The following is a 20,054-nucleotide window of genomic DNA, read 5'->3' as shown; positions in this document are numbered from 1 at the left end:
TAAAACAAAACAACGCAAATGACTGTTCATGGTCTCAGAAGTGATAGATGGAGGTCTGGCAGCAGGGTGACATGGTGGATGTTAGTTACTAGTAGCAACCTAGTGCTAGAGGTAATACTCGAGGTGGGTGCCTGCACAAAGACTGGAGCAGCAGCAGGGAGGGCCTGCAACACAGGAGATTCCAGGTGAGCCGTGCGACTCAGGAGCGTTTATAACGCCATGGCAAACTGATCCATGCCGTGATCCTGCTCATCCAATCTGAAAAAAATATTACCAAAAAGTGGATTGACTGCATCTTCTAAATTGATGGCCTTTGCCTACTGTCAAAAAACATGAATCAGACCAAGACAGAAGTACAGTTAAATCACACTTGTTTAATAATAAAAGTAAATAGAACAAACATAGTCAAAACATAGTCAAAGTTTGGTAACCGGAACGGATAGTCAGACAAGTCAAAGTCGGGGGGCCAGGGATCAGCAAGCAGGATCTGGAGCCAGAAAGAATGTCAGCCAAGCAAATCTTTAACAGGAACGCAGGAGATACTTTAGTCTGTGATGTTGACCAAAGCGAAGGCAGAGATTATTTGGGCTGGATGGCTTAAGTAGGCAGGACTGACGAGCAGGATATCATCAGCAGGTGAGTCACTGTGGAGAGCTAGGAGCTGGCAATTAGTCGAGAGCTGAGCGGCCAGCTCAGAGAAGGAAAGGCTGAGCCCAGCCCTGACATCTACATAAAGATGGCTTAGGCTATAAGATTGCAAAGAGCCTGAAACTGAGCTGCAGCACGGAGGCCAAGACCATACAGCAGTTTAACAGGACAGGTTCCACTTAGAACAGGCCTCGCCATGGTCAACCAAAGAAGTTGAGTGCACGTGCTCAGAGTCATATCCAGAGGTTGTCTTTGGGAAATAGACGTATGAGTGCTGCCAGGATTGCTGCAGAGGTTGAAGGGGTGGGAGGTTGGTCAGCTTGTCAGTGCTTAGACCATACGCTGCACACTGAATCAAACAGGCTGTCATCCCAGAAGGAAGTCTCTTCTAAAGATGATGCACAAGAAAGACTGCAAACAGTTTGCTGAAGACAAGCAGGCTAAAGACATGGATTACTGGAACCATGCCCTGTGGTCTGATGAGACCAAGATAAACTTATTTGGTTCAGATGGTGTCAAGCGTGTGTGGTGACAACCAGGTGTGGAGTACAAAGACAAGTGTGTATTGCCTACAGTCAAGCATAGTGGTAGGAGTGTCATGATCTGGGGCTGCATGAGTGCTGCTGGCACTGGGGAGCTACAGTTCATTGAAGGAAACCATGAATGCTAACATGTAGTGTGACGTACTGAAGCAGTGCATGATCCCCTCCCTTCGGAGACTAGGCCGCAGGGCAGAATTCCAACATGATAATGGCCCCAAACACACCTCCAAGATGACCACTGCCTTGCTAAAGAAGCTAAGAGTAAAAGTGAGGGACTAGGCAAGCATGTCTCCAGACCTAAACCATATTGAGCATCTGTGGGGCATCCTCAAACGGAAGGTGGAGGAGCACAAGATCTCTTACATCCACCAGCTCCGTGATGTCATCATGGAGGAGTGAAAGAGGACTCCAGTGGCAACCTGTGAAGCTCTGGTGAACTCCATGCCCCAGAGGGTTAAGGCAGTGCTGGAAAATAATGGTGGCCACACAAAATATTGACAATTTGGGCCCAATTTGGACATTTTCACTTAGGGGTGTACTCACTTTTGTTGCCAGCGGTTTAGACATTAATGGCTGTGTATTGAGTTATTTTGAGGGGACAGCAAATTTACACTGTTATACAAGCTGTACACTCACTACTTAACATTGTAGCAAAGTGTCATTTCTTCAGTGTTGTCACATGAAAAGATATAAAAAAAAATCTAATAAAATATTTACACAAATGTGAGGGGGTACTCACTTTTGTAACATACTGTAATATATATATCAGTGATATGCATTGCATACATAAAACCTAATAACTGGAGCAGAGTCATATGAGATACATTTTCATTATAAATCATGGGATCATGGAAGTTCACAGGATAGATAATCAAATTTATCTTTATTAGATGTGTGAGGTCTTTAATATAATGTTGTTCATATAGCCTGTAGACGTTAGCTGTAATGAATTTGTTATAACAAAAGGTCTTTTCAAAACTGGCAATTGAATTCCACTAGCGGCCTAGCCTTTAGACATAGCACGATTTAAATAAAAACAATTCTATGCTCCCGTTTGTCACTTTATTAAGATTGTTAGTGAGTTCATTCTGCTCCCACCTGGTAAAAGGGAATATCAGGCTAGAATGATTTGGTGCCCTGGGACTCAGATTTTCCCCTGTTCTTTAATACCATTATGTTAATTAAAATCAGGTTGTCCCATTTTAATGTCACCTGATTGCTGTGATAACCCTGTTGTAGCGCTGTGATAGTGATCAGTCACTGTGAGCCCACCCCTGTGTTTACTTCCTCTTCTGAATGAAGGGAAAGATACATTGTATCGGGGGGCGTAGCTGGAAGCTTGTGGGCCCCGATGCAAAAGTTGACCTGCCCCCCCCCCCACTACTTCCAACGTGCGTGCAGATACATCCACCGCACGCCAAGATACTCAAAGTGGCTTAAGAGTTTTGAGTTCCCAAGGTTCCTCTTTACATCAGAGGACAGGGATTACCGCTGGAGAATCATAGGACAGGGACCCCTGGCAGGTTACTTGGCAGAGCTCCTTTCCCATCCCAGCACTGTATACAGCCCCCCCCCCCCCCCCCCCCCACTACACTGGGCTGGAATCACATTCCTTTACACTGTCTGTCAGCCATCACAGGGTGTATCTGGCTTTTATGTTGCCCTTCTGACCTGTGAAATTCTCTGGTCGGAATGGCAGTGTAGTTGCAGTAGGCAGACACACCCTGTGGAGATTGTAGCTAACTGGCTGTGTTGTAAAGGAATACACAAAAGAGGGGTTCCGAAAGGTAACCCAAGGTCGGACATTAAAGGCACAGTAAACACTAAAGATATGAAAAAACACTAATATTTATTGAAACATAGATGTGAATACATGGTATAAGAAGGGACATAGAAAAAAAGTTAAAAATCATATACATGAGAATGCATGATATATGATGTGAGCAATAGGGAGTCAATGAGTTTCGCTGTTAAGCTTCTTCAGGACACATTCGGGATTCGTTGGTTGCAAGAAAAGGAAAAAGGTCTCACTATCTTGCAGGAGAATCAGCCTTGTTCAACAAGTGGTCAAAGAGGGAAAAGGTTCCAATAATGAAAGGGTTGGCTCACGTTGGTTGCAAGAAAAGGAAAAAGGTCTCACTATCTTGCAGGAGAATCAGCCTTGTTCAACAAGTGGACAAAGAGGGAAAAGTTTCCAATAAAGAAAGGGTTGGCTCACAACAAGAGCAAGTCGCAACATGAGGATTCATAGGAGCTGACTGCTGGCTCATAGAGACGAGTATCCTAATGTATTAACCTCAGACAGGTATATACCATGTATATACTGCAAATATCTTTACTGTGCCTTTAAAGTCCGACCTTGGGTTACCTTTCGGAACCCCTCTTTTGTGTATTTCCAAATTATTTATGGATGAGGCAATGTGAGTGCTTTCTTTCTCTCATATTTATGTTGTAAAGGAATGTAACTGCAGCCCTGCGGAAAAGGAACAGTATAGAGTGCTATAATGAGAAAGGAACTCAACAGCCGGGCATAGCATGCAGGGTGGAGGGGGTGGTCAGGGGGCTTTGGGGGGGGGGGACAACTTAGATCTGGGAGGGCAAAGCTATGTGACACAAAATCTGGAGCCTGCAGCCCATCAAGGGCCCCCCAAGGAGGTGTTAAGGGATTTGTTTTAGCAATTTATGAAGGTTTCTCTGTCAGTGTTGGCAGGTGTTGGGGGAAGGTCAGCTCCCGGAGGTGTGTGTCTTTTCCCCAGTTATTATTATTATTATTATTTAACCACATCAATGCTGGACACTTTCGCCCCCTTCCTTCCCAGACCAATTTTTAGCTTTCGGCGCTCTCGCACTTTCAATGACAATTGCGCGGTCATGCTACGCTGTACCCAAATGAAGTTTTTATCATTTTGTTCGCACAAGAGCTTTCTTTTGGTGGTATTTATTCACAACTCCGTTTTTTATTTTTTGCGATATAAGCGCAAAAAGAGCGGAAATTTGGAAAAAAACAAAATATTTTCTTGTTTCTGTTTTAAAAGAAATCCAATAAAATCGAATTTTGTCATAAATTTAAGTCAAAAATGTATTCTGCTACATGTTTTTGGTAAAAAAATTTGCGTTAAGTGTATAATAATTGGTTCGTGTGATCACGGACATATTATTATTATTATTCAGGATTTATATAGCGCCAACAGTTTACGCAGCGCTTTACAATATAAAAGGGAGAAAATACAGTTATAATACAATACAATACAATAGGATTAAGAGGGCCCTGCTCAGAAGAGCTTACAATCTAATAACATATGTACGCAAATGATCATGTACAGATGTGCGCAGGTGATCAGACATATGTGTGCAGATAATCATTGGGACATGTGATTTTAGTGGGACATATGTGAGGGACAGCTGTTTTTATTATTTGGGGACATGTGTTTTAGGGATATGTGTTTTGGGAACATGTGTTTTGGGGACATGTGTGGGGACATGTGTGTTTTACATTCTGTGGTGACACTAGGTTGGTGATCAGTGAGTAAAAAGCTGTAAAAAACAGCTCATACCTACTGATCATCAGCCGGCTGCAGCGATCCCCTCTCCTCTCCTCACCGACAACTTCCATGTAAGGAGAGGAGAGCTAATCGCCTAGCAACCGGCTGTGTTTACATCACATGACAGCTGTGATTGGACACGGCCGTCATGTGATCAGGAGGGCCAATCACAGAGCTTTTCTGCCGATCGGAGATGCGCCGTGTCCGGGTGACACAAGCGCATCGGGAACACGCTGCGGCGCGGGCAAGCGCGCGATCCTGCTCCTTCTGAGGGACGTTCCTGAACGTCCACTCAGAAGGAGAGAGTGCCCACCCGCCGTTTATGGACATTGGCCGGGTGGGAAGTAGTTAAGGTACTTGTATAGTGCCGTCAATTTACACAGCGCTTTTACATATACATTGTACAATCACATCAGTCCCTACCCTCAAGGAGCTTACAATCTAAGGTTCCTAACTCACATTCATATATTGGGGCCAATTTAGACAGAGGCCAATTGTCCGGGAAGTGGGGGTAAGTAGACATCTCCGAATGGGGGGTACAGAGAATCCCAGCTGGTGACTAGGAGACACTGAGCAGTGTCATACCTCACCAGTGACATCAGTCCCATTGTGGCTACAGGACGGCACTCTCCTCCTCTTGGCTCGTTGTGCTTGGTTACCATTCCATGTTGCCAGCACACAGCACAGACACTTCCCCATCCTGGGCTGTTCTCACCTCATGCTTCTCTCTATTCAGGAAATGGCTCACAGCTTCTCCCCAGCCAATGGGAGCAGAGGGGTGTGGACTGTGGAAAGCAAAGTAGAAGCCCAGTACTGGAGCTTGACTGTGGGGCCCTAGGGCAGATCGGAGCTGGATTTTGTGGAGGATATGATAATATGACAGGGAGGCTGCAGGGGCCTCCTGGAGCTAAGGGCGGGGTTGCGATTGTGACCCCTGCAACCCCTTAGCCCCGGTCCACACAGGGGCGACTTGTCAGGCGACCTATCCGCCTGACAAGTCGCGTCCCGTTCTCTACTACGGAACCGTTCTAATAGGAGCGACGCAAGTCGCTCCGACTTAGAAAAAGGTTCCTGTAATATTTTTGGGGCGACTTCAGGCGAAGTCGTTTTGCAAGACGCCGCTGAAGTCGTGTGCAGGTGAGTAGACCTGCAAGTGTTGCCCCTTGTGAACCGGCGCTTATGCTACGCCCATGATTGTATCTTTCTCTTCTTGGCGGAGAGGAAGAGATAAACAAACAAAAATGTGTATAAAATAAAAAAATAAAATTAAAAGTAAAGAATAAAAAAATTAAGAAAAAAATAATTAGATCAAGGTTTGCCAGAGTTAGCATTAGGGTCAAGGTATAGGTCAACATTGGGGTCTAAGGTCATGGGCGTCCGCAGGGGGTGGCCACGGCAGACTTTTTTCTGAGTCTGACGAGTGACTGCTGGCTGCTGCTTTCTGATTGTCTCTCCCTCACCCCCGATCATCTGATGCAATGGCTCGGCCGCTCAGCTCCAGCCTCCAGTCCCTGTGCAGAGTGCAGACTGTGAGATATAGATCCGGCCTGTGTGGTGACCGCCCTCTCAAGTGGACTGGACTGGTGAAAAAACGCTTAAGGAGAACTGGAGGAGGAGGGACTCGTCGCTGCCTAGGCCTCGTCACAGGAAATCCTGAAGTCAAGTGGCATGAAATCCTGAAGTCAAGTGGCATACTTTTCAGCAGTGAAGAACCACAGGTAACACCAGTTACATTAGGAGGAGCATAATATATGTTGGAAAGTTGGAAGTGGAACAGCTATTGCTGGAAAGATCATATCATCTGTCCTGTCCTGTCCTGTCCTGTCCTGTCCTGTATACAGCTATATAGACCCACCTTCCTTCCTGTATTCCTCCATCATCACTGACTGCAGATATACATCTTCTGTCCTGTATACAGCAATATATACACCCACCTTCCTGTATATACTAATACCATCCACCCCCTCTATATACACATGGTGTACACCCTCCGTAGTTACATAGTTACATAGTAGGTGAGGTTGAAAAAAGACACAAGTCCATCAAGTCCAACCTATGTGTGTGATTATGTGTCAGTATTACATTGTATATCCCTGTATGTTGCGGTCATTCAGGTGCTTATCTAATAGTTTCTTGAAGCTATCAATGATTTATTAATGTTAAGTTTCTCAAGTCTAATTTTAATTCTGTCCTCTGTTAACCATGGAGGTGCTTCCTGTGTTGTGTCATGAGGATAAACACTGCAGTTTTGGTTACTGAAGCCCCCCGATTCACTCGTGAAGACTGAGGAGAAGAATAAATTCAATACCTTCGCCATCTCCCCATCCTTTGTAACCAGATGTCCTTCCTCATTCTTTATGGGGCCAATATGGTCTGTCCTCCCTTTTTTACTGTTTACATACTTAAAGAATTTCTTGGGATTTTTTTTGCTCTCCTCCGCTATGTGTCTTTCATGTTCTATCTTAGCCGTCCTAATTGCACCCTTACATTTCTTGTTGCATTCTTTATAAAGTCTGAATGCTGAGGCTGATCCCTCAACCCTGTATTTTTTGAAGGCCTTCTCCTTTGCTTTTATATGCATTTTTACATTGGAGTTAAGCCATCCAGGATTTTTGTTCGCTCTTTTAAATTTATTACCCAATGGGATACATTGGCTAATGCCCTTATTTAATATGCACTTAAAGCAAACCCATCTCTCCTCCGTATTCTTTGTTCCTAATATTTTATCACAATTTATGCCTTTTAGCAAGGTTTGTAGTTTAGGGAAGTTGGCTCTTTTGAAATTCAGTGTCTTTGTGTTCCCTTCATGTTTCCTATGTGTGTTATATACTGAAACTAATTGACCTGTGATCGCTGTTACCTAAATTGCCCCGTATTTCCACATCCGTGATCAGGTCTGTATTGTTGGTAATCAGTAGATCCAGTAATGTTTTATTTCTAGTTGGTGCATCTACCATCTGACCCATAAAATTGTCCTGCAAGACATTAATGAACTGGCGAGCCTCAAATGAATGCGCGGTTCCCTCTGCCCAGTCTGTCTGGATAATTAAAATCCCCCATTATGATAACACTTCCCATCCTTGCTGCTAATCCAATTTGTGATAGGAGATCCGTCTCCACTTCCTCCCTCAGGTTAGGGGGCCTATAGCATACTCCCAGTATTATTTTCCCCTTAGCTGCATCCCTTTGGAGCTCTACCCATAAAGATTCCACCTCCTCTCTAGCTCCCTCAGTGATGTCATCTCTCACATTCGCTTGTACATTATTCTTGATATATAGGCATACCCCTCCCCCTTTTTTACCCTCTCTATCCTTGCGGTATAGGGTATACCCTTGAATGTTTGCCAGCCAATCATGAGAGCTGTTGAACCAGGTCTCTGAAATTCCCACAAAATCCAAATCCTCCTTGTACAACAGTATCTCTAGTTCACCCATCTTGTCCGCCATGCTCCTGGCATTGGTGAACATGCCACATAGTTTAGACCGGTCGCATATTGTCCTCGTATTGGGTGTTTCAAGATTGCAACTAGGACTTGCTACTATACTCACCTTGTGTTTTTGTGCTTTGGTTAACCTACCACTAATGCCCCCAATACTACCCTCTGGAATATCTTCCGCGCTGGCTATCTCTGTCTCTGGACCCTCCCCCCCATCGCCTAGTTTAAAAACCCCTCTAACTTTTTGTCCATCTTCATTCCCAGCAGATCTGCACCCTACTCATTTAGGTGCAGTTCGTCCCTTCTATAGTACCGGCTACTGACTGAGAAGTCGGCCCAGTCCTCCAGGAACCCAAACCCCTCCTTACTACACCAGCTCTTCAGCCACTTGTTTACTTCTCTAATCTCCCTCTGCCTTTCTGGTGTGGCTCGATGTACCGGTAGTATTCCTGAGAAGTGTTCAGGCTGCATTTGACAGGCACAGTGAGGCCACATTTGATGGGCACAGTGAGGCTGCATATGATGAGCACAGTGAGTAGGGTTGACAGCTCATCCCTTTAAAACCGAGCACATATTAATTACACAAGAATATGGTAGAAAAATTAAACATTGTGTGTAAGGTTGCAATAGCAATGAGAAAGGAAGAGCCTTCTTCAAAATTAGCATTGTACATTATCAACTTTAGTAGTGATATTGCTTTGAAACAGTATTAGGCAATGCATGAAATCTGACATCACATAAAATATATAGCATGGAGAGTAACGAGAAGGAAGAAGAATAAAGAAAAGAAGAAAAATGTGAGGGGGAAGAGAGGGAGAAAAAGTAGAGCAGTGGTTCTCAACTCCAGTCCTCGGGACCCACCAACAGGCCAGATTTTAAGTATTACCTTGGGGAGTTGCAGACTAGAATACTGAAATCACTGAGCAGCAAGTGATATCACCTGTGATGTATTTCAACTATCTTGCAAACCTGGCCTGTTGGTGGGTCCTGAGGACTGGAGTTGAGAACCACTGAAGTAGAGGGTTATCACATTAGCTCCGTCACTGGCTCATGGCGGGTCCTCCCAGAGATGCCACAGCTCCCCGACCTTATCATGGTCCCCTAGTCTGTCCTGTATCCTATCCTGTGTCATTTTCTCCATAAGCTCTACATCCTTGACCCTAGCATACAGGGCATCCGGGGAGGGTGGTGAGTGCCTCTTCAAATTGAGGGCGACAAGGCAACGTGCAGTCGTAAGGATGTGCCTAAGCAGTTTTTTTATAGGGACTGGTTATTTTTAATGGAGAGAGGCCCAGCAAAAAAAAAATTCTGTGTCATGGGTCTGCACCTCAAATAGGTGGGTCAGTAGTTGTTGCGTTGAATGCCGAAATGGGGCTATTAGAGGGCAAGTCCGATAGATGTGGAAAAGGGTGCCTGTATCCCCCTGGCAATGCCAGCAGCATTCAGAACTAGAGGGATAGATAACATGGCGCATGTCTGGAGTCAGGTACCAGAAGTAGAGGATTTTGTAAGCGTTTTCCTTATATAAAGTACATAAAGAGCTCTTGGCTGCCTGAGTCCAGATCACCTGCCAGGCTTCCACAGGAATTTCCTCACCTAACACCCTCTCCCAACGGTGTTTACCCTGGTCTGGTAGGGGGTATGCGTTAAGGATCTGATATATAATTAGAGATTAGTCCCCTGCGTGTGGAACCCTCCAATACAATTCGTTCAAAAGGGGAAGGTACGGAAATTCGGGGCCATGGTTTGGGCATAATGCCGAATCTGCAGGTATCCATAAAACACCTGGTGGGGTAGGTCATGTTTAGCTTGGAGTTCAGGGAATTACAGCAATTTGCGGGATCTAGGGTCTACTAAGTGTCCAAAGTGGAACAAGTTTCCTTGATGCCCAGGGCAATGTCATCTGACGGGTAAGGCTAGCAGGTACTTTCGGGTTGCAGAGGAAGGAAGTCAGCAATGATTTGTCAGATTTAAGCTCGTGTTCACAAGATAACTTGCGCCAAAGCAGCCTAAGCTGGGACATTGATCCCAAGAAGCGGCTGGGTTCTACCTCCACATTCGCATTCCAGAGTAGGCTATTTGGGTATACAGGCGCCAGCCAGGTTTTTTTGATTTCCGTCCATTTATTGTAGGAGCTTTGGGGAAACCAGGAGACAATTGCGCGTAGTTGGGCCCCCTGGTAATACTTCATGAGTTTGGGGAATGCTAGGCCCCCGTCAGATCGTGATGCCATCAATACTGAGTGGGGTATTTTAGGTCTCTTAGTTCCATACATAGCGTATTAAGTCTGCTTGTAACTTGTGGAGGTGTCTGTAGGGGATAGCGATAGGTAGTGTTTGGAATAGGTACAGGAGATTAGGGAGGATAGCCATTTTGACGGCTGCAATGTGCCCTAGAAGAGAAATGTGATGGGTCTTCCATTTTTGCACCAGTTCCCAGATTGACTTATATGGGGGGGAATTGGCTTGGTAGAGTATGGCAAAGGTCGGGGTGAGATTAACCCCCAGGTATTTCAAGGAAGCAATTGTAGGGGAAACAGGTCTGTAGGTGGTGGACTTCATCCTCTGGGAGATTGACTGAAAGGGCCTCTGAATTGGACGCATTTATTTTACATCCCGAAAGTGCCCCATATTTGTCAAGCTCAGAATACAAGTTCGGTAGGGAGATTCTAGGCTGGGTCAAAGTGAGGATAATGTCATCTGCAAACAGCGAAATTTTAAATTCCTTCCCTCTGACTGAAATACCCCGTGGGTTCCCAGGAATAGTCGCCGCCAGAGGCTCTACACATATTGCAAATAATAAAGGAGAGAGCGGGTAGCCCTGGCGGGTACCATTAGTGACTGGAGAGGATGAGAGGGCAAAAGGGGTTTTTACTTGTGATGTAGGGTAGGCATATAGATATTGTACGGCCTGCATAAAGGACCCCCTGAAACCCACGTAGCGTATCGTGGCAAACAGAAAAGGACAACCAAGGCGGTCAAAGGCCTTCTCTGCATCCAGGCTCAAGATCGGGGACTCTGAGCTATCTCTGTTAGCTACATCAATTAAGTCTATGACCTTTCTCATGTTATCTCCTGCCTGGCGGAGGGGGGCAAAGCCCACATGATCTTTATGGATCAGGGAGGGTAAGACCATGTTCAAACGGATCGAGAGAAGTTTAGTGAATATTTTTAGGTCAGGGTCCAAGAGGGCTATGGGCCTATAGCTGACACATAAGGAAGGGTCTTTGTCTGGTTTTGTGATGAGGGAAGGAAGGATCTATACATCTGACTTGGTATAGGTGTTGGAGGTGTACGGTAGGCCGTCTGGGCCAGGGGATTTAAGAGAGGGTAAGACTTTTATGGTCATCATAAGTATTTCTTCAGTAATGCATGCATTGAGCACAAGGAGGTCAGAGGGTTGGAGTTGGGGAATCCCAGTCTGCTCTAGGTAGTGGGATATACCATCAGCTAGGTCTGGTGGGGGGAATTATGAGGGGTGTTGTTATACAGATCAGTATAGTATTCCGCAAAGGAGTTGGCAATGTCCTGGGGATGGGATAGTAAGCAACCCGACCTATTCTTAATTTGGTGCGGGGTCGATATGTGGGCGCGGGCCACCAGCTTTCTAGCTAGTAGCGATTGTGCCTTATTTCCCTTGTCATAGTATAAATTGTTTCAGCCGGACTAATGCTTTCTACACCTGACCTAGCGCCAGGTCTTTAAGGGTTATACGTAAGCGTGTGATTCGTTTGAGGAGGAATAGGGATGGGGAGAGTTGCAACTGGGTTTCAAGGACCTCAAGTTCCTTTTTCAGTTTGTAGTTTAGTGACCCTTGCGTCCTTCTTCATAGCTGAAGAAAGGGCAAGACATCAGCCCCGGATGACCACCTTATGGGCTGCCCAGAGGGTAGAAAGAGAAACATCCGGTGTATCATTCTGGGCAAAATAATGTTTCAGGGTAGATTCCAGTTCCACTCTGGGGGGGAGATGATGGAGGAGGAAATTATTCAGCCGCCAATTGCATGTCCTACGGGAAGGAGCACCTAATGTAAGTAAGACGGGAGCATGATCAGACCAGGAGATTGTGAGTATCTGTGTGGACCAGGTGATACGGAGTGTAGTATTATTGACAAAGAAGTAGTTGATACGCGAGTGCATGTGGTGTGGGGCGGAATAGAATGTGTACTGTCGATCTCTGGGGTGGAGACCCCGCCAGGCGTCAAAAAAGAGCATATCATCTAGTGAGTTGGCGAAAGAGCTTTGAGTCTCTGGAGTGGGGTGGGAGAGGTTAAAATTGCCCCCGACTATTAGGAATTCTAAAGAGATGGGTGAACACCTTTGTCAGAAATCCGAGCTGATGGACATTCGGGGCACAGAGGGCACAGAAGGTAACCATTTGTGTCTGCCATAGACTACGTAATATGACGAAGTGTCCCCATGGGTCCAGGTAGGAAGCAGAGCAGGTGAACAGGGAGCCTCTTTAAAAGAGTATAGCGATGCCTGCTCGTTTACGAGGGTTAAATGCCTGGAAGACCTGAGGAAAACGTCTGGAAGCGAATGCAAAGGAGCCCCTCCCTATTAAAATGGGTTTCTTGGATCATGATGACATCCGCCCCCGACTACTTAAATTACCTAAGTGCCAGGTGCCTTTTTCTATTGGAGTTTAGGCCATGGACATTCAGTGACAGAATCTTAACCATTGTAGGAGGTAGGTGGTGCTACAGGTGCAGTTATCTGATTCAGACGGTGGTATGCCATACTGTATACAGGAGCCAGGAGCGTGACATCCGCAGGTGGAGATCCGGGCGGTCACCGAGGACCGCATGAGGAGCCAGTGAATGGAGGTAAGAGGGAGAAAGCTAGGAGAGAAAAAAAATAGAAGAATAGAACACACATTGAATACAATATACATCATCAAAAGACCCTGTGAGACCCAGGGGCCAGAGGGCTAGTGTAGTTCCTATATGTCCTCCCGACCAGGTAACAAAAAAAGGACAGGCCAGGAGGAAACATAGGTGCACAAAAAAAAAAAGCTAACAGAAGGGTATAGGGGGAACTCTAGGTGGTAAACCAAAGGGGTTGGTAACCAAGAGGTCGACCTCTCTCATGTCTCAGCCGAGACAAGCCCATGATGCTAAACTAGAATGAAGCAGGGGCATACGGAGATTAATGGCATGGTCTTTGTTGGAGTAACACTATGGACAGTAACCAGATTGTGGTTCAGTCCAAACAAAAAAAAAAGATAAAAGAAAGAGCCAATGTAACTCGGGGGGGGGGGGGGAATCAGCCATTTCTGTGTTTTGTGGCTTTAATACCAAAAGCATTACAAAAGGCATCCAAATATTCCGGGTAGCGTAGGATGCCCGATTTTCCCCTTGTGTCTTGCCGTCAGGCTGAAAGGAAATCCCCATCTGTAGATAATGTCCTTTTCCTGTAAGGTGTGGAGAAGGGGTTGTAAGAGTCTACCTTTTTGAAGAGTGATCCCACAAAGGTCTGGAAATAGCTGCACTGGGTTGTTGTTGAAGATCACTTTGCAGATGGAACGAGCTTTGCTCATGATGTCTTCCTTCAGTGGATAGGAATGGACCTTGCAGATGACATCACGTGGTTTAGTAGCGGGGCGCTTAGACCAGAGGGCACGGTGCGCTCTGTCCATCTCAATGCGTTTGCCAGGTGCTTCACCCAGAAGGTTGTTAAACAAGGCTTGCAGGGTGGACTGTAGGTCTTCAACCTCCTCTGATTCAGGGAGGCCATGCACGCAGATGTTGTTTCTGCGCCCCCTGTTGTCCAGATCCTCGACATGGCATTGCATGTCCCTTAGCAGGAGGCGGTGGTCTGCGCCCTGAATTTAAGTGCGGTGGACTGCTAATTTGGTTTCAGCCATTTCCACTCTGTCTGTTAGATGTCTAAGGCCTGTGTGTAGTGCCTGAATTTCAATGCGGCACGTGGTTTTCACATCCTCTATGAGCTGTTTAAAGTCCTCCTTGGTTGGAATAGCTTGTAGACAGGATTGCCATGAAGGGGGGACTGGTTGGAGGTGGGCCATGGCCCCGTGCTGCGGTTGCAGGTGAGGGGGAGAGGGCCGTGGATGGGGGCCCTTCGCCAGTCCACCTGGAGCCCGGTAGGTGGACTGTGATGGAGGTTCCCATGGCTCAGACCATGCCAGAGTGTGGTAAGATGACAGAGCTAGCCCTGGTGTGCCCCCTGTCTGGATAGGTGTGTGGGAGCTCGCAATCTGGGCATAGGTGAGGAGGGTCTCCGCATTTCTTCTGGGGGAGCCAGAGTCTCTGGATCAGGACTGACTCTGGGACTTGGGAAAGGCAGGTACAGGCGTGCTGGATGGGTGAGGCCAACTGTCACCATCAGGCATCGAGGGCTTGTGCAGGACCTGAGAGAGCTGGGAAGTCCTCAGGGTCCTCTGATGGAGAGGGAGAATCGGGGCTGCTTTCATGGATGCAGGGGTCTGACACCATCTGCAGAAGCCGCGGGAAGGCGTCTGTGCACTGTGTGTACGGCATGGGAAGCTGGGCTTGTGCTGCGGCCTGCTTCCCATGTGGCGTGGCTGAGGGTGAGGGCATCTGGAGGGAGAGACTCACCGCCTGCGGAGGCCCGTTGATCTCCGGGGCCGTTGGTCAGGGTGCTGGCGAGTCCCAATGTGGCTGCGGGGCCAGGGATGGAGGCTGCAGGGAGGCCCGAGACTGGGAGGAGAAGGCATCTGGCACCATCTTGTCCGAACTGCCTGGGGACGTCAGGCGTATAAAGTAGTCCCAGAAGCTCGTGGGAGGACCCTGGCGGGGGTCGTGAGGATCCCTGGATTGTGGAGGAGTGAGTGGTCCTGAATATGCCCATGGATGGGTGGAGAAATCCCTGAAAAGTGGCGTGGAGCTGCGGGCTGAGGGAGAGCTAGCTGGCTAGGCTTCCATCCAGGTCGGCTTCTGGTCACGCCCCCCGTGAGGCCGCATTTGACGGGCACAGTGAGGCCGCATTTGATGGGCACAGTGAGGCCACATTTGATGGGCACAGTGAGGCCACATTTAATGGGCACAGTGAGGCTACCTTTGATGGGCACAGTGAGGCTGCATTTGATGGGCACAGTGAGGTAAATATTTATATATATATATATTATATATATAAATATTTGCAGGGGGAAAGGCCGGAGAGCCAGTTATATGGTAAATATCTGAACTTTGGTCCCATCAGGCTGCACAGCGATGCAGATTTTTATCAAATGCTTTGGTTGATGAGTGATCATTGTCATGATATCACTGTGGTGAGTAATAACCATTAAGAGAGATAATGGCAGAGAGGGTAGCTGAGTCATCTCTTGTTTAATATTCATTTATATCATAAAGTAAATGTCAGTCCAACTAAAAATTTTGCTATTACTTATAACAGGTTTACCACTTGCTACCCAGGCCAATTCTAACACTTTGCTCCTACATGTGCAAATTATAATTTTTTTTTTGCTAGAAAATTACTCAGACCCCCCCCCCCCCCCCCCATTATATATGTTTTTTTTTTTTTTTTTAGCAGAGGGAATAAAATAGTGGTTGTTGCAACTTTTTATCTCGCACAGTATTTGTGCAGTAATTTTTCAAAAAAACAAAAACTGTTTCATGCATTAAGAAAAAAAACAGTAAGGTTAGCCCAATTTTTTTGCATAATGTGAAAGAAGAAGTTACGCCGAGTAAATATAAACTTAACATGTCACTCTTTGAAATTGCGCATACTCGTGGAATGGCGCCAAACTTCGGTACCTAAAAATCCCCATAGGCGACGCTTTAAATTTTTTTACAGGTTACCTGTTTAGAGTTACAGAGGAGTTCTAGCACTAAAATTATTGCTTTCACTCTAATGTTCGCTGTGATACCTCACATGTGTGGTTTGAATGTCGTTTACATATGTGGGCACGACCTAGGCATGCGTTCACTTCTGCGTGCGAGCATGTGGGGACGGGGGCATTTTACTTTTATTTTTACTTTTATTTTTCTATTCTGACACTTACTTTTTCCTTTTTTTTTTTTTTTTATGACTTTTATTCCTATTACAAGGAATAGCAATAGCAGCTGCCCATAGCTTCTTGAGTGTGCAACAAAATTCTTGTGACAGAGTATCTGTGTCCTATCGTTATTATAGCACATGCACAATGCCAGATAGCTAGGTCTGTGCTACTGTATGTAGATAGTGGCTATATTGCTGTATATTAGTAGGTGAACCTGTTTATTGCAATACAATCTATATACAGCTCCTAATATTTTAGTCAACCCTGTCCCTTCCGATCTGGGATTCTATAGCTAGTTTTAGTTTACGGCTCGATAACCAACATAGGCTAGAGCCAGGTTAGGCATCTGATGGCCACTTCTGGTAGTTAGAGGTCTGGTTGCATGTCAGATTAGAAACTCCTAGGGACTAAAGCACAGAATGGATAAGCTAACTCCAGTTCTACACTACGGCTACTGCTGGTGGGAATCTGCATTCCAGGTTGGTTGGACAAAGGTTGGAGGGTCTCCCCTTCAACTCTGATCTTGTGTTTAGGTGTCTGCCGCAAAGACGGATGCTGCATTGCGATCATCCGCAGAAGCCCCTGCAACAGAAACAGAAACATCCTCAGAAGCCCCTGCAACAGACACTTTGCTGCATTCATCTGGAGGTATCTGTATTAAGAACTATATATACCCGAGTATATGTGCACAAATCCACCTGGACTCTTGTGGGGCCCATTGCTCATAATAACAGTTTGTTCATTGGATGTATGTACTAATATTAATCTTTTCTTACTGTATATAATGCTTGTATTATCTCCATACTAATGTGCATTTATATATTTATGGTTATTATTAGGGTTGCAATGATACCAGTATCAGTGCCAATACTAAGCATCTGCAGGAGCATCTGCTTTTTTGTGCGGTGTGATTTGAGCCTATACAAAATGAATGGGCTCCAATCGCACTGCAAAGAATTTGAACAGGAATGCGGTTTGATTCTTGTTTGAATCACATGCGGTTTCCTGCCCTGCTCCTGTGAAATAGGTATCGATAATTGGTACAGACGAGTACTTGATAAAAAGTATTGGTACTTGTTCTCATTCTTAAAAAACTGGTTTTGGTGCATCCCTAGTTCATGTTATATGCTTGTTGCAGTAGTTCCTCTGCACTTATTTACTTTGATTAGATCACTGGTTCATTTCCCAGGAAAGAAACCCCCCTCAGTTCACAGATTACCTGTTCTGGGTGGAGGCACTGCCAACTTTAATATCATTCCCATTCTTACACTTACCGAAGGTTCTAGTTCTCTTATTTAACTACAGGTTTAGTGCAATTTCCTGTTTGGGGAGGCCATTTCTTATAACCCCCCCAAAAGAAGGCTACAAAAGCATTCTCTGCATGGCGCCAGAGCTTACCGGCCAGGTGCTTTTTTACCAGGTGCTGCTCCATACACGTCCATGAATTTACTGTCAGAATGGCCTTAGACACAGCCACAGCAGCAGTCTTGGACGCTGCTAAAGACCACCAAACGTGGCCATTTTTTTAAGGTGTCAGGGTCTAAGTATGTGTATTAAGCTCTTCCCTTCAGTGAACAGATTTTGAATCTTGGCAACCAAGACGTGCATACGTGTAATAATTCTGGTGCCTCTTTTTAGAGTAACAGTGGCATGATTTCCTGACTCTAAGGCCCCTTTCACACTGTCTGACCGTTCAGGTCCGCCTGTCAGTTTTGTCGGTGGACCTGAACAGGCGCTCCATGTTACTCTATGGATTGACGGATGTCAGCGGTGACGTGTCCGCTGACATCCAACCCGGTCCGATCTGCTAAAATCAGATGGATGGCCCTACGTTCACATCCGTCCCTGATGGATCGGATCGGGTGAGATCTAATGAAAACGGACATGCTGTCCGTTTTCGTCCGATCTCTCCATAGCAAGAAGCGGCGCTCGACAAGCCCCCCCCCCGCTCAGTGAGCAGAGAGGGACCTGTCATCCGCCAGCTCAGCGGAGATCAACAGAGAGATCTCCCGCTGAGCTGGCAGACTCTGGCGGACTCCGTGGCAGCGGATCCGCCTGGTGTGAATGAAGCCTTATGCCGCGTACACACGACTGGTTTAGCCGTCGGAATAAACTTCGAAGATTTCTCAGATGGAACTCCAATGAAATTCCATTCAAGCGGTCTTGCCTACACATGGTCAATCCAAAGTCCGACCAAAGTCCAACCGTCCAGAACGTGGTGACTTACAGCACGTACGACGGGACTAGAAAAAGGAAGTTCAATAGCCAGTAGCCAATAGCTTCTGTCTCATACTTGCTTCAGAGCAAGCGTGGTTTTTGGGCCGTCGGAACAGCATACAGACGAGCAGTTTTCCCAATAGGAATTGGTTCCGTCATAAATATTTAGTGCATGTTCTATTTCTAGGTCCGTCAATATTTTTGAAAAAAGAAGTCCAATACACACGATCGGAATAGACGATGAAAAGCTTTCGTCTGACTTTTTCTGTCGAACATTCCATTTGTGAGCCATTTGTGCTCTTGCATGCTTCTGGTATTACATGAAAGTCTGTAAACTTGGTCATGAGTTACATTTGGAGATTGTTACATTGAATTAACACAGATGCCAGAGTCACAGGAAATGCAGATGGTGTTACAGATTATGCATTTTGTTGCCCTGGACTGCTAGGGAACATTAGCCCTCTTTTACCCTTGTGGATGAAGGACAATAAAAAAAACGTGCAGTTGAGCTTTTACCACGCTCAACCACTCCCCATTAAAGCGCCATTAAATTTAAACCAAAAATGTATTATATTGCAGCTTACCAATTATTAGATGTAATGGCTTAGTCAGTGGCGGCTGGTGGGTTCTTCTTTTGGGGGGGGGCGCAAACAAACAACCCCCCCTGGTAGCGCAGCGGCAATGACACAGAATCCCCACTGGGCATTCTCAGCACCCCCTCTCTCAGCACCCCCCTCTCTCAGCACCTCCCTCTCTCAGCACCCCCTCTCTCAGCCCTCCCCTCTCTCAGCACCCCCCTCTCTCAGCCCTCCCCTCTCTCAGCACCCCCCTCTCTCAGCCCTCCCCTCTCTCAGCACCCCTCTCTCTCAGCTCTCCTCTCTTTCAGCACCCTCTCTCTCAGCACCCCCTCCCCTCGCTCAGCCCTCCCCTCTCTCAGCACCTTCCTCTCTCAGCCCTCCCCTCTCTCAGCCCTCCCCTCTCTCAGCCCTCCCCTCTCTCAGCACCTTCCTCTCTCAGCCCTCCCCTCTCTCAGCCCTCCCCTCTCTTAGCACCCCCCTCTCTCAGCCCTCCCCTCTCTCAGCACCCCCCTCTCTCAGCCCTCCCCTTTCTTAGCACCTCCCTCTCTCAGCCCCCCCCTCAGCACCCCCTCCTCTCAGCCCTCCCCTCTCTCAGCACTCCCCTCTCTCAGCTCCCCAACTCAGCCCTCCCCTCTCTCAGCATCCCCCTCTCTCAGCCCTCTCCTTTCTCAGCCTTCCCCTCTCTCAGCACCCCCTCTCTCTGCACCCCCCTCTCTCTGCACCCCCTCTCTCTGCACCCCCTCTCTCTGCACCCCCCTCTCTCTGCACCCCCCTCTCTCAGCCCTCCCCTCTCTCAGCACCCCCCTCTCGCAGCACCTTCCTCCCTCTCTCAGCACCCCCCTCTCTCAGCACCCCCCTCTCCCCTCTCTCAGCACCCTTCTCTCTTAGCCCTCCCCTCTCTCAGCACCCCCCCTCTCTCAGCACCCCCCTCTCTCAGCATCCCCTCTCTGAGCCCTCTCCTCTCTCAGCCCCTCTCTCAGCCCTCCCCTCTCCCAGCACCCCCTTTCTCAGTCCTCCCCTCTCTCAGCAACCCCCTCTCTGTCTTCCCCTCTCTCAGCACCCCACTCTCTCATCACCCCCTCTCTCTGCACCCCCCTCACTCTGCACC

The sequence above is a fragment of the Aquarana catesbeiana genome, linkage group LG08, assembly GCF_042186555.1.
Source record: "Aquarana catesbeiana isolate 2022-GZ linkage group LG08, ASM4218655v1, whole genome shotgun sequence".
Lineage (NCBI taxonomy): Eukaryota > Metazoa > Chordata > Amphibia > Anura > Ranidae > Aquarana > Aquarana catesbeiana.
Note: the sequence above shows the minus strand (reverse complement) of the source record.